Source organism: Echinops telfairi, unplaced genomic scaffold, assembly GCF_000313985.2.
Source record: "Echinops telfairi isolate 266 unplaced genomic scaffold, ASM31398v2 ScPeMD7_18;HRSCAF=68, whole genome shotgun sequence".
Classification (NCBI taxonomy): domain Eukaryota; kingdom Metazoa; phylum Chordata; class Mammalia; order Afrosoricida; family Tenrecidae; genus Echinops; species Echinops telfairi.
In genome coordinates this window covers 26,825,410-26,841,273 of record NW_022103915.1, presented here as the reverse complement: position 1 = coordinate 26,841,273, position 15,864 = coordinate 26,825,410, and the positions used below count along the sequence as shown (strand labels likewise).

At 44.1% G+C, this 15,864-nt stretch overlaps 1 protein-coding gene across 13 annotated transcripts in view; it reads left to right on the top strand.

The window, feature by feature from the left end:
* The window catches only part of NRXN3 (neurexin 3), a 1,902,419-nt gene that overhangs the window by 401,132 nt on the left and 1,485,423 nt on the right, over positions 1-15,864 (top strand). The gene's annotated exons all lie outside the window — the stretch shown is intronic.

Below are 15,864 nucleotides of genomic sequence, written 5' to 3'. Positions count from 1 at the left end.
GCTGGCACAATTTTTCATCCTGTTTGCTGTACGTAGATTCTCTCCGAGTCAGCACCAGCTCCACGGAACCGAATAGCAACTGAAGCCCACCTAGGAAGCAGATTAGATCCACAGATGTATTTTCTTAGCTGCTTTTTCTATCATTATCCTGCATTTATTTGATTCTTGATGGCTTAGGAATCCGTGCTTGGGAAGTTTTACTGAGTCTGTTTCTCTCCATAAGATCCTCTCTTCCAATCCCATCTGGACAGAGACAATAGGAGTTAAAATGGCATCAAAGTGAGTCAGATCCCCTTCATTTGTGGAGATCATGAAAGAGTGGAATTCTGGGAAGTCTGGGAGCCTGAGCATGGGTTTGACTGAAGAGGAAATGATGATTCCAATGAGTATGCATATGCATTTTTCTTTTTCTTTCTCCTGGTGACTAATCTGCTTGGCATAATCCTTTTAGCAGCATGCGCTCCATCAGGATCCTATCTGCTCTTCTCTGGGCAATCCTGTCAGTGGTTTGCCAGGCGGCTGCTGGTGCTTCTTCCTCTTCTTTTTTTGGTGGGTGGGGGTGGGGGGTAGTATCTCTGGATACTCCTGGGGACAATCTATCCTATTCCTCTATTTCCATGGGAAAAAAAAAAGGTTTCTTGGAATGTTTAGGAAATGAAGGGGGCTCTGGGGTTTCTTCTTTCCTAAGGCTGCAGTTGCATGGAAAATCTGGGGTTGATTTTCCAGCTTTAAAGCTTTGGTGGGGATGTTCCCCTGGTCTGAAAGCTAGGTCTTAACTGGCAGTACCTCATTGGCATGTGCCAGATGACCACCTCTGTCTGCTAAAGCAGGGGACGTAGAGTGAAGAGAACCACACAGAAAGTCCATCGTCCCACTTGCCAAGGTGCGAATCTCCTGACAACAATTGGAGCGTGGATAGGAAGCATCCTTCACTTGCCATCAATAACTGCAGGCATCTCTGACTTTAGATCTAGCCCTGTCTGTGCACTATTTCTGTGCACGTCATCTCAGGACTAAAAGGGGGAGACCACTTGCCCCACTATTCCAATCCCTCTGTTTGACATGATGTCCTAAGAACTTCATCCTCTTGGAAATTCAAATCCCTCTCAATTGAAATACCCCCAAGAAGAGCCTAACCTTAATCCTTTTATTAGCTTCCTCTGTAATTATCAACTAATACATTAGGAGAGATAAGCTAGTAACCAACAGGAATCAAGATCCTGGTCTGATAGTGTGTTTTGATTTGGCTGCTCATGAGTAGTACAGTACAACCTTGTCCCTTCAGCATGACTGGGTCCTGGGTTCTTCACCTGTTAAGTAAAGAACCTGGGGGTGGGGTGGGGTAGATAGCTTGCTTCCCTCCCACCTTGGCTTCAGTGAGAGAGTTCCAAATAGCTTCTTAGGTTGCTGATTGAAAGAGGGTTGATAAGAGATTTGCATACTTCGTGGTTTTCTTTAGGATGTACCTGGACCTCCTGCCACATGGGTGAGGGTCTAGTGAGATAAAGAGAGAGTGTGGCTGGGCACGAAAGGCCTGGGAATCCTGGATTGCCACACAAGGGCTGCATCCCACAGAGGAGTTTGCAGAGGAGTAGCTTATAGGATGTCACGGCTCCGCAGCTGAGAAAACAGGCTGAGACGACCAGAAAGACTGTGGACATTTGCTGTTGTCCAATGATGCCCAGTGACTGCCAGAGCCTGCTCTGCCATCCCTCCCTTGACTTTGAAGAGACCCCTGGGCTTCAAACTTCAGAGCCACACAGAGCGCCCCATAGCCAGCAGACCTGGCTGTCCCGCATCAACATGATGCAGCTGTCCCCGTGGAGCCAAGAGAACTGGATTTCACTCAGATGTCTGGCTAAAAATATGGAATGATAATATTAAGTTTGAGTTCTTCTATAAGCCAAATGCCGGACTATGTTTTACATACTTCTTTTCATCACACTTTGACTTTAGGGTCATTACTTTTGTGGAGCTATTTCTCCTTTTCTGTAAAAGTGGAGGGAGATAGTTGAGCTTTTCTACTCCCATAAAGAGTTAGTCTCGAAAATACACAGGAGCAGCTCTACCCTGCCCGATAGGGTCACTGAGTCAGAATTGACTGGATGCCGGGAGTTTGGAGTCTTTGGAACAAAAGTGGAATAAACCGACCTTATCTAGTAGTACTAACACTTGCTCAATGATTTACTCTGTAGCAGGCACTAGACTACGCATGCTTTGCATTTTATTATCTTATAAACACTCTCCAAAATCCTCAGAGGTAGCTAGAAGTGATTATTGCTTCCAGTTTACAGATGAGGAAATCAAGCTGAGTTAGGCCGAACAGAACAGCAATGGGTGGGCATGAGGGTGTATGAAATCGGAGATAGGATGAGGCTTCCTATCTCCTATATATCCAAGTCACCTGAATATCCAAGTCAGGTAACTATTGACGTTGCTCAGAAATGCCCCCAAAGAAAATATTTCGGCTGTTAGTTCTGTCTTTGGAAAGCACTTTATCCCAGTGATAACTGAACAAGAGATCATTCATACAGGGCAGTGAGGGGGTGGTATAAAGGAATGGAGAAATAGAATCCAAGGGATTGTCTAGAGTTGTATTAGACATACTTGCTTCAGAGAGGACTTGGATCCCTAGGTTCATTTATGAAGGCGATTCTATTGATTAAGTTCCGGAAGTCACCCCGAACAACACCAGTAGCTGAAACCATCACCTATCACGCTATCCTTTTGTGCTGTATCTTCCGAGCCTCCCTTTTTGGACGTTCTAAGCTCCACTTCTCATGATCAATCTGCAAAATCGGATGAAGGAGCGTTCTAATTGGCTGGCAGCATGTAAATGGAATAATTAAATGGAGTGGACGACATTAAAATATTTTTCTAGTGGTAAATTAATATAGATGTGAATATAGGCCTAATCATGCCCATGCTGATTACTCTGTTGTCACTTACCACTGACTTCGGGAGTACAGCAGTCTTATTTGGGAGCCCTCTGGCTTTTGTTTTGCTTTTTAAGAAAATTGTCATTTGTTTATTTTTCTTCTCTCCCGGCAAGGAAAATGATATCATGGAAATTGAAAATTTAAAAAAAAAAATCTCCCCAGTCATTGGTACTGAATGGATAACAAGAAAAAGAGTAGATAATCTTCTGTGATTTAGCCCATCTGTGAGTGTGTTAATTTAATTAGAACTGCCCTGTATAAATATTTAACTCTATGCACTTTCTTTTATAGCTCCTTTGCTTTCCAAAGTATTTCCAATTACAGATTATCTTTTCTTCTTTTTAATTCTCCTCTGAGTTTGAGAGTGTTCCTGGCAAAAAAAGACAACTCAAATTTAAATGAACGGACGAAGCGCGTTTCATCTTCTCACACCGCCTGCCTCTGTTGCTTTACTGTGCTTTGCTGCCAGCCCAGAAGCCCGGACAAGGCTTGATTTTCAAGGGGTTTGTCATCTTGGGGGAGGTGTTGAATTATTTTAACACTGGAAATGGATTTGTCTTCAATCATTTATCTAATAATTGTAATATGAAGTCATATTAATTTTTCAGGAAAACATAACTTATCGGAGGAATGGTTATTTCTCTCAGATTTTGTGCCTCAGGCAAGTGAGGTGCTCACTTCCGCTCACTCCTAACCCTGTCCAGGGAAAGGAAGGGAGGGAAGGAAGGTAGCCTATCAGAGACAACCTCTCCTTTACACACAAAGAATCAAACGCTTAGGATTAGCAAAATGGGTGGGTCCCAGTCACATCTGGCAGCCCTGTCTTCAGGCCTGGCAGCCCTTTCAATGCCCGTTGCCCCTTCCCTCCACGTTCTGAATATGATTATGGCATTCTTTACAACTGATTGTAGAAAATTTACATTTGTATAAAATCCAGTGGGCCCTTCATAGATCGGCTGACAACTATCTGTGATTGGCATTTTCTCCCAGCAAGAGGCATTTATCTTTATTGTCCAGAACATTTCTTCTTGTTGATAATAGTTTTGATAGGAATTATTATCATCTGTTGCAAAGCCTCCACAGCTTTGCAGTCCCCTGCCATTCTGGAGGGAGGTACCCAACTCCACCTTGCCCCAGGGGGGAGGGTGAGTAAAGACTCTCCCCCAGCTATTTGGTTCATATCAGCATTTCCACCACAGGGACAAATAGGCTTAAAAAATGAGCTTCCATTTTTTTCAATCCAACACCCCTAAACTGCCCCTGATTCAATGGGGGTAACTCACGCATGCTCCTGAAGTTGAACAGAGCTTAGCTCTAGTTCTGCTTCTAAGTTACTTCACTTATAGTACGGGCCTGCAGTGAGGCTGGAATTCTTCAAACCCGCTCTCAATTTGGCATACATGTACTCAGCTCGCATCTGTGAATACTTCCCGTCCAGGGCTGTGGATGTGAATGATGTACCGAGAGAGTATGGAGCCAGAGGGAAGGAAACGAATATGAAAATCTAACATGATTGCAGGAAAATGTAAGGCAGTTGAAATTCAGTACCTGAAGGGCAATCTTCGCAGCTGAAGGAAGGATTCCCTAGCCCGGTCTGGTGAGAGAGGGAGAGGGAACACATTAGGGAGGGATCTCTGGAGAAGTTATATTTGAGTTGATTCATAAAAATGGACATGAATTCATGAAGCAAACAAGGCAAGGCCAATTTTGGCAGAGGGGAAAGCTCAAGAAAGCCATGGATCTGGGAAATGGTGTATGACAAACAAGAAACTACCAAGAACTCAGGAACCTGAGTGGTACCTTCCATGGGTCAGCTCGTGGCTGTTAGTGGAGGCGTTCACATTTTGAACCCACCAGCAACACCGTGGAGACGAGCACTGGTGACCTGCTTCCACAGATATTATAGTCTCAGAAATCCCATGGAACCTTTCTGCTCTGTCTACTCGACTCTGTCCTCCAGGCTCCAGGATCCTCGTGAGTTAGAGCGGACTCAATGGCACTAACAACAACTACCAGCACCTCGGTCTTGCTGGAGGGTAAAGAGAGAGGCAAAGTATGATAGGGATTAGAGGGTTGAAAGACTGGCAAGAGTAAAACTCCGGATGGCATGAAAACTGGGCATGGTTCTCGAAGCCAGGAAGGATTAACCAGGGCTTTAAATAAGATGATCTGGCATTTACACAGTGAGTATGAGGGACTGGAGTTTGGTGCTATAGGAGCTTAAGGACACATTTGAACCCAAGCAAACTGGAGGACATGAGATGTTCGTTCAAAGGCTGAAGTCATGGTAAGAAATGACAGGGTTTGGAACATCAGTGATGCTAATAGAAATTAAGAGGCAGGGCCAGAATTGAGTTATTAGGAAAGACTTGGGCCCCATTGGCACAAGAGTTAACCATTCAGCTGTTAACTGGAAGGTTGGCCATTTGAACCCACTGAGTGGTTCCACAGGAGGAAGACCTGGTGCTTGTCTTTTATAACATATATAGTCTAGGTAGCTTATTGGGACAGCGCAACTCCATCACAGGGGTCACGATGAGTTGAAACTAGACTTGACAGCATGTAACCCCGGCAAGAAAGAACTAACGTATACCATTGGATGATTGCTTCATTGTGGAAGCTATGAAAAGAGGAAGATGGGTTTCTAGTTAGCTAGCTCAATGACAGTGGCGTTGCATTTGGAAGCAGAAAATATTGACGGACCCACTGGTCTATGTGCAGTCAATCAATGTCCTAAACTGGTGGGTTGGGAAGGACAAGAAAGGAGAAAAGGGAAAGGATGTGAGCGTTAGAGGGATGAGGAGTTGAAAGAATGGTGTTTGATAGGAGAAGATATGGGAGAAAGGACTCTAAGTGACAGGAGGTAACCAAGGGCTGATTATAGAGACAGATCCTGGAAAACAGAATAGACTGATGGTCAACCAGAGCCTGAGACGAAGAACGTGAGGATGGGTGTGCTTTGGTTTGTAATTGGGGGCTGAAAACTGGAAGGATCTATCACTATGTATTATACATTTTCATAATGTTGAAATAAGGCTATCCAGTGTGGGTGAAGGCTAACTAAGAAAAACAGAAAAGCGGTGATATATGAGAGCCATCTTTGAGGGAGATGTCTGAGGAGATGCCCACAGAGTGAAGGTATTTCATGGAAATTCTATGACCCTTGCTGAAGTCAAAGATAATCTCGACCATCTCACATGGTGTGTTAGTCTGGGTAGACTAGAAAAGCAAATCCAGGGAGACTCATATGTGTATAAGAACAAGGTTTACATACAAGAGCAATTGAATATTGAGAAAACATCCCAGCCCAGTCTAAATCAAGTCCATAAGTCCAATATTAGCCCATATGTCTGATGCCAATCTATAAATTCCTCTTCAGACCCGTGAAATACATTAAATGATGCCGAATGCAGGAGGATCACAGGCCAGCGGGATAGGAAGTCTGTGGATCCAGTGGTGTTGTAAACATCTCAGCACTGGCAGGGGACTCTACATGGCTTCTCTGGCTCCAGAGGTCTGGTTGCATCAGGGTAGGTCCCTATGGCTACTCCAGTTTCCAGGGTGTAGTGCCTTGTGTCTTGTCAGTAGAGCGTCTCTCAGGGAGTGAGCAGAGAGAGAGAGAAGTGTCTCCCACCTCCAAGGAGGAAATACAGGAGTTCCACAAATTCTCAGGAGAAGGCCATGCCCACACAGAGGCTTCATTGGTTATATCCTGATTGACAGACCAGACTCCACCCCTTCACGCATAATGCTCTCAAATTGACACCAGATTACGTAACTACCACACTTGGTATAATTAAGATCAAAAGTAACTCAACTTGTGTGAAAGCCTATTTGAGAATGACAGGTGTCCTTCTCTTATTAATACAACACGCAGGACTAATTTTATTTTCATAGAATCCCCGTGCCTTCCTATGCAGCTACTCTGGCAACCTTCTGAACCTCGACTGCATGAGTTTTTGTATCGGACCAATATTCACCTAAGAGTAGGGGCTGAGAAACGGCATTCCAGGATCTCTGAGGTTGCTAAAATATGATGGAATGCATTTAAGCTACCTTCAAAGACTTGAGAGAGAGAACCTGTCATTTTGGACCACATTGCTGGTATGAGAGAAGCCATTTCCATACTCATAAAACCATCCCCAAAGGGCTTAACCTACTTGAGAACAGCCACGAGATAAGCTGAGGCCCAAATTGTTCCATTTCCTAAAGGTATAAAGACAATAAGTATATATTACAAGAGTCTATGTGTTCCTAACCTCCGCCTACCAAGTCGCTCTGCCATTTCAGGGAGCTTTATTCCATCTCAAGGAGGGCTGTAAATACTTGGTTTGAGGACGCCTAAAGGACAGCATGGATCATGAGCATGCTCACCAAAGGAAATGGGACTCTGAGGTAGTTTGCATAGCAGATGGATAGCAGAGAGCATCCTGACTCTACCATGAGCTGCTTTGTCAAACACACAAACGTATGTATGTCCTTGAGTAAACTTTGAATCTTCTCTGAAGCCAAGGCTGAGAAAGTTCATAATGAAGGTGCAAATGCAGCTCCTACAGTTCTGTCATCCATACCCATTACGTAGCGTTTGAAATCAGGCAGCTTTAGTTTTTGTGATTTTCCTTACAGTGTGCAAATACCCAAGATATCTCTGATTTTGTGATGGTAACAAATCATATATTCTCATTTTGAGAAGCTAAACCAGCTGCAGAAATAGCCACCTGGATCTGTACCTTGACCTGGGCCAACAGGCAGACCAACTTGGGCCTCAGGCTAACAACCAGCAGATATAGCCTGAATCTGCTTAAGCATCAAGAGCTCAAGGCATCCATTCCCATGAGAAGAAGCCAGCTCTGATCTAAGAGTGATGACAAGAAACGGGACAAAAAAGGAAAAGGCACTGTAAAAATTAAAGCCACTTCAAACTTTTGTGAAATGCTTATTAATAAACTCTGAATTTGAATATAGTTAATGAGAAGAAGAACAGTGTGCCTCTGGTAAAAGCAGAAGATGTCAAGAGAGTATCACCCTGTCTCTAGAAAAGGATTCAACAGAGTCAGAGTGGTCACACTGGCTTTTAGATTTGACAAGAGAATACCGTGAAACACGATAGCTAGGGGAGAAGTGTCCTTTAGCCAATCATGTCTCTTTCTTGGGAAGCTCCTAGAGGATTTTGCTCCCTTTTCTTATGCTAGTCCTGGCAAGGTTCTAATGCCAGTGTCCTGTGAACAGCTGGGTCTGATTGTAAACTGCACGGGATTCGAGCTGTGCCTAGTGTAAAGGACCCTTCGTCATCAGCAGGGACACTGGCCGCAGGGGATTCCCATGGAGCATCACAGTTCAGAGTTATCAATTTCATTGGCAGCCCTTTGACATCCTCCTTGCACCTGAAACCCAACTTGTCAAAGTCTAAATGACCTGACAGTGGAAATGCAATTCTACCAAGGGTTAGGGCACATGAAAAGGCGCTAAGTGAATTTTCCTCTGTTAAGAAGGAGTAATTTCCACCATTGTGCCTAGGCGCCCTGTCCTAAACTCTAACCATCTCCTTGTCCTGTTTGTTATTCAGTGCTAGACTACTCAAGGTCCCTATACCTCTATCTATGGTGCTGAAAAACGGCCTCGAGCATACAAGAAAAGGCTCTGGGAAATGCCACTGTGATTGTTACGTGCTGGCTAGTTGGTTCCAACCCACAGGGATCCTATGAGCAACTGAAACACTGCCCCATCCTGCTCCATCCTCACACGTATTGTATGGCTGAATCCAGCATTGCAGCTGGGCTGTGTCCATCCATCTCATCAAGGGGCTTCCTCTTTTTTGCTACCCTTCTACTTTTCCAAGTCTGATGTCCTTTTCTAGGGAGTGATCTCTCCTGAGGAGCTCGGCTGGTTTAGTGAACTGGCTAGGTTGCTAAACAGCAAGTCAGTGGTTCAAAGGCACCACCTCTTCCTCCAGAGAACGATAAGGCTGTCTACTGCTCTAAAGCTACCAAGGGCTCATGTAGAAAGAAAATGTTTTGGAAAAGATGATGACAACATATGTACAGAAGTGTTTGATACAATGGATATATGTGTGAATTGTGATAAGAGCAGTAAGAGCCCCCAATAAGATGAAATTTAAAAAAAAGATTTACAATCTTGGGAAACCACAGGGGCACATCTAATCTGTCCTCCAGGGTCACCAAGAATATGAATCTACTAGATGACATGAGTGAATGAGGTCTTAACTGATAACATGTCAAGAAATGTTTGGACCTGTTTAAAAAAAAATAGGATCCACAGCCTTGGTGGGTGGATTACATGGTTGTTTACTAGGTGATGTGAAACATCATAACTTTTTCCGTTCATTCATCTCCCTGATTTTTCAAGCTATGATTTTTTTTTTACTGATTATATTGTCTCCTGTTTATTTAATATCTTTTTTTAACATTTTATTAGGGGCTCATACAACTGTTATCCCAATCCATACACACATCAATTGTGTAAAGCGCATTTGTACATCGTTTCTCAAAACATTTTCTCTCCACTTAAACCCCCGACATTAGGTCCTCATTTTTCCCCTCCCTCCCCACCTCCCCCTCCCGCATGAGCCCTTGATAGTTTATAAATGGGTATTTTGTCATATCTTGCCCTGTCAGACATCTCCCTTCATCCACTTTTCGGTTGTCTGTCCCCCAGGGAGGAGGTCACACACAGTTCCATGTAATCGGTTCTCTCTTTCCTACCCATTTTCCCTTTACCCTCCCTGTTTTGCCACTCACACCACTGCTCCTATAGGGCTCATCCGTCCTGGATTCCCTGTATTTTCAGTTCCTATCCGCACCAGTGTACCTCCTCTGGTCTAGCCAGACTTGCAAGATCGAATTCGAGTCATGGTAGTGGGAGCGGGGAGGAAACATTTAGGAACTAGAGGAAAGTTGTATTTCTCATCATTGTTACATCGCACCCTGACTGGCTCATCTCCTCCCCGAGACCCCTCTGCAAGGGGATCTCCAGTGGCTAACTAATGGGCTTTGGATCTCCAGTCCACACTCCCCCCATCATTCACTATGGTAAGATTTTTTGTTCTGATGATGCCTTACACCTGATCCCTTCGACACCTCGTGGTTGCATAGGCTGGTGTGCTTCTTCCATGTGGGCTTTGTTGCTTCTGAGCAAGCTATTATTTTTTTACACAATCTGTTGTATTTAGTCCATATTGAAAATCCTTATGTGAATTTTAGGAGATATCCAATTTAGAGCGACTTCAATAGCATGAATGTAATTATTTATTCATTCAGTAAGTATTATTGAGTTCCTTCTTGTTCAGCAGGGAATTATGGGAGATTCTGAGTATTCAGGGCAAAGCAAAGCTTCTGCCTGCATGATCCTCTATGATCCTCTCAACCAATCTGGATACATTCTGAAACAGAAAAGTCATCCAAGCAAGGGCGATGTTAGTAGTAAGGAGACTTGTTAATGGGGGACGCGATGACCCAGCAGTGGAAACTGGGAATGCCTTGAAGTAAGAGCTGTGATAGCACCAATGTTCCTTAGAGCAGAGAAGTATCCGTTCAAAGGGTTAGAAAATATTGTAACCCAGGACCCAAAGCTATAGTCATAGGTAACTGAGGTTAGGGCTTGAAATTGTGGGAGCAGTCTTCTGCAAGAATAAACCAAGATAAAACAGGATCAAGGAAGTTATATGGGATAAGACAAGAGGATGCTGCCAAGCAGTGCTTTGGGTAACTTCAAGACAGATCATCTGGACCTGAAAGGGCTGGCAAGGAGTAAGACCGAGACCCCAAAGGCAAAACAAAAACAAAAGCAAAAAATACTGTTGCTTCTCCAGTGATTAAGATTTTTACAGAACTTGGCTTCCACTATTGTCTCTTCCCCAGGCTGGGTAAATTCCTACCCTTACTTCCACTCAACCAGGCCTGTTACTGCATCCTCAGTCACTGTTTGACTCAGCCTCTTTTATTCTATGCCATTTTCTACGAACCAGGGCAGTGCCTGACTTTCCACTCAGTCCAATCGTTCTTCTTGAAGCCTATTCTAGTTTCCACCTGCTGAAACTTAAGGGTATTTCCACTTGCTGACTAAGAGGAAGATGTGATGCTAAGCAAACAGGGACAGTTCTAGGACCAACACTTAGGTGGACTTAATTATGAAATCACACCCTCTGGATGCCCTTGGGTGTGGTTTTGGATCCATTTGTTATAGCAGGGAGAACACTGAATGAAGAGTCAAGCACCCTCAGGATAAGCCTGATGAAAGTCTCTTTCTAAGTAAAAAGTGAACGTGATGTGGAGCCGTTAGCCAGACGCCATTGTCCTCATTTCTTCACCCTTTTGTTCTAGACCCTGTTTTGCTTGTTGTCACACCTCCCTGTTCTTTCTCTTTAGTATTTAGACTTCCAAACCAGATGCTGGTATAGAGTTCTTACCTGATCACCCTGCCACATTTCTACTCCACCTCCTGGGAGACTCACTTTCTTTTATATGAGGTGCCATTTCTGTATTCTACTAGGACCCTGGATTCTCCCCTTTTCTATCACTACAGACACTATCGCTCCCCAACTTGTATATGTGTGCAGCATTTGTGTTATTGTGGTTGTAGGCCATTGCACCTACCTTTAATGATGATGCTTGTTAGTACACTAGCAGCAGTTTCACTTTAAAAATTAGTTATTGTTCCCCTTCCCCAAATGTGTATGTGCACAACTGAATTCAAACACAGACAGACCTGATTGTTCCTTTGTTGTAAGTAAAGATCATCTAATCATAATAAAGCACATTTAATAATTGTGTATAATGAGCAAATTAGAGCAATAATGCAAGGAAATGAGAGCCAATTCCTTGAAATGTTTCTGTCTTATCTTTTAATTAGGGAGGGATAGCGCCTTCTTTTTTCCCTTCAAGTAGAGCGAGGCTGACTGCTGAGCTGCTCTGCTTCTGCCAAGATGAAAGCATCCCACGTTCTGCTTCTCCAAAGTTTGCTGGGTACCATCCTGGCGAGGTTTGCTGGGTACCATCCTGGCGAGGTTGGGGTTTGTTTGCGCATGCTCAGTTGCCTTCAGCAGAGACTCCATAGCAAGCACTCGTCTGAACACACCTGAGTTATTCCTGGGATTATGCGGCAGTAGAGTTTACTGGTCAAGGCTGGAGCTGTGCGGTCAGAAAGACGTCATTTCCAGTCCTGCCTCTCTGCCACTTTCCAAATGTGTGATGTTCTAAAGGGACTTAAATCCTTCTCGGGGTTATTGAGTCCATTCTGGCTCACCCAGACGCTCCCACTTGTGCAATGGGAATCGGTGACATTACCCACCTCGTTTTATTTTTGTGAAGCTTCGTGTACTTAGTCCAATGCCTACCATATCGACAAGGCTCAGTAAATAGTCTCTGAGAGGGAATGGCGGAGGAAGAGATGATGAAGTCCACAGCATAATATAATGGAGTTCAAGTAGAGGGGATCTCGTTTGGAATGGAGTATCCATTTCTTAGTAGCTGCGTGTTGTCGGATAAGCAAGTGACCCTTTGAGGACCATCGTTTCCAAGATCTACAAAAATGGGGATCATCATGCCTGTTTCTCGTGCAGTTCTGATGGCTGCATAAGATAATGTATGTGTAAGGGTCCAGTGCTGCATTGCACTCGTAGTGGGTGCCAGTTGTTATAGATGGCTACTGACTCTATGATTTCTGCTGTTCCAAAATGACTTCATAATGGGAACCATGCTCTATGCTCCCTTTGACTCAGGATGTGAAATTCACAAGGCAAAGTTTGTGTTTGCGAGTATTTCAGGGAATGGCAGAAACAAGTGCTCTTCCCATGCCTCCCTCATCCCTAAACGGCAGTGTACCCTGGCCCTTCTAGCCACCAGCACATGCATTTCTCTGTCTGCAGAATTTCTATTGCCACTGGACTTCACTTTGTGTCTTGTGCTGTGGACCGGAAACCAGAGTCAATACCTCCCCCTTCTTTTCTTAGCAGTCCTCTACTAGTGGCTGGTGAAAATTTGCTCTGACCCCTGGACTTCCTTCGGTGGACTTCAGTTTTATTTTCCTTTAATAGTTGCTGACTTGACAGTCCACCCCTTTATTGGTTGGTGTCCAACCCTTATATCACATCCCTACCTCTGTGCGGCAGTTTCCTTCTCCTCCTAAATAAAGAACTACACTGTAGTCTTGGATCCAAAATTTCTTCTGAAGAGACCCAAACTAAGACACATAGATAAGTCTTTTTTTAATGTAAAATGACTTCCCTGGTTTAGGTTGCTTTATATGGCAACCCTTATCTGAGAACCGGTGCCTGGGGGGAGGTGGAGGTGATGTGGACAGGTGGCCATTTCCCATCATCTCCCTAACGTTGGCCTATTGGGATACTGCAATCTAATGGCCTGAGTTCACGAATGGGCTTTGAACAGTTCATGAGCCTTCTGGGATTTTATATAAAACTCATTGTGTATGTGCCTTTTCAAATGAAAAGGCAATATGAGTTTTGGATTTTTGTGGAGTGGAGGCTGTTAAAATATAAACCATTTCACACTAAGGTCTGACTTTAGTTTCAAGGATTACTTGCAGGAATACTTCTGAACACTGATAATTTCAACTGTCATAATGACTTCCTTGGGTGGGCTCAGGGGTCCTAGAGCTTGGGGATCTAGAACTCACCTCAGACACTCTCAAATAGGCATAGGGTCTCTCTTAGTAGGCAAGAGGGGAGGCAGGGGATAGGGGAGAGGTTAGAATGGCATCACCCAATTTAGTGGGATAAGATAAGGCTGAGTAAGTCATGGCTGACCTGTTTACACGATGAGTTGTTCATTTTTCAGGCTGGCCTTTTATTGTTTTGCTACTGGTGTCCTTCTTCTTATCCTACATCTGTTCTTTTTAAAAAATACAGTCTCATACGAATTTCTAAATTCATCCAATATGGGCCTAGATTTCTTCAAAAGAGGACCTTGTGTGCTGGCTGTCTATTTGGGGCAGAGTGAGGTAGCACAAAAGAAAAAATATCCCAAGCCCAACAGAACATTGTAAGGGGAAACCAAGCCTCTATACCATGAGGGACACTCCAAGGAGGCACGTAGAATAGAATGCACCTTCAAATTATTTGTGAGGGATGAAAAAAGGCAGGAGTTATCCACTGATCCCACCTTTCATTGGTCAGGGGTTGCCTCACAGGACATTAATGCTCTCGTATTTCCAGTTTTGCTTATATATCCTGAAGCTTCCTGCAGGCTTCCCGTATGCAGGTAGCAGACAAGCCCTGGGGCACAGCATGGAAGACACAAGATACAGCTGAGGCAAAGAGCTGCCAAATGCTACCTAAACACAGCTGTTTATGACAGCAGTCATGGGAGTGCAAAAGTGAGCAGAGAGGATTTGAGGCATGATAGAAAAAGTAACTGATATATGATGGGATGGCAGAAGTCTTTACAAACAAATAGAGACTTGCACAGGTTAATTTTGTGAATTGACTGAGGTTCAATAGTCAATCGAATTTGTTCTTCAACATTTTCCACATCTTCCTGGTCTCCACAAACACACCATGGGTACAGAAACACCATTTAGAGAAAGATGGGCTCTTGGGACTCCATCCTGTCACTGTGAGTCAGAAGTGACTGAATGGCAGTGGGTTTGGTTTGAGGTTGGGAGGCTGTACATAGAAGAGATGCACAATCTTTCACCCAAAGGACTTAAGCTTGCAAATGTTTTGATCTGCAGCATGGGCAGAGGTGGCAACAGGGAGGTGATTGTGGGGCGGTCACTCAAAAGACTTCAGGGGATACCTGCCTTGTTGGAGGATAGGTTCCCAGTTGGCAGGTAAACATGCCATGGGGTTCTGTTGGTTCTAAAAGTTGTCATTAAACATGCAAATGTTAATTTTAGGCATTGACGTATTTGTGTTGCTACAATGTAATTTCATACTGGTGATACTGATGAGCTGGTTCGTCTCTTGCAAATCTAAGTAGGAAGGCGGAGCGTCTGGGATCAATGAGCTCCGTGTCTCCTGGTTGTACTGTGTTCTGGGGTCCAGGGGAAGAACACAGTGGGAGATAATCTTGGAAAGCAGGGATGACGTATGAGCTATTCTTACTGGCTCCCAATAAAAAGACGCTTTGTGGTTGTGTGGTCCAATGTCTTTGAGTCAGTTTCAATTATAATAACCCTCTATACAACAGAATGAGGTGCTGCTTGGGCCTGTAGCATCCTCCTAAGTGTGCCAATGTTTGAGCCCATTGTTGCAGCCACTGTGTCAGTGCATCTTCTCCAGTGCCTGCCTCTTTTTCACGGATCCTCTACTTTATCGATCATGATGTCCTTCTCTGCAGAATGGTCTGTCCTGACAACCTGTTGAAAGTATTTGGGACTAAGTTTCACCATCCTTGCCTCTTAAGACCCTTTGCAAAAAAAAAAGAAAAAAAGGACCCAGTTCAAAGAAAGAAATGTTCAGGGTGAGGCTAGAGCGATGTGGCCTTCATTTGTTCTGTTCCTTCTGCCTTTTCCTCTCGCCCTCTCTCTTACTGCTTTCCACATCTTTTTTTAATATTTAAAAAAATCATTTTATTGGGTGCTCTTACAGCTCTTATGACAATCCGTGCAGCCATCCATTGCTTCAAGCACATTTGTACATAAGTTGCCATCATCATTTTCAAAACAGTTTCTTTCTACTTGAGCCCTTGGTATCAGCTCATTTTTCCCTCCCTCTCCCACCTTCCCTCCCTCATGATTCCATGATAATTTATAAATTATTTCAAGTTTTACACTGACCACTGTCTCCCTTTACCCACTTTTCTGTTGTCTATCTCCGTGGGGGGTTGTATTTCTTCCCCCACTTTCCCCTCCCCCTCCTGGTATCATTACTCTTGTTATTGGTCCTGAGGGCTCTGGTCTAGCCAGATTTGTAAGATAGAAATGCCAGTGGCAGGGGCGGGGGGTGGGG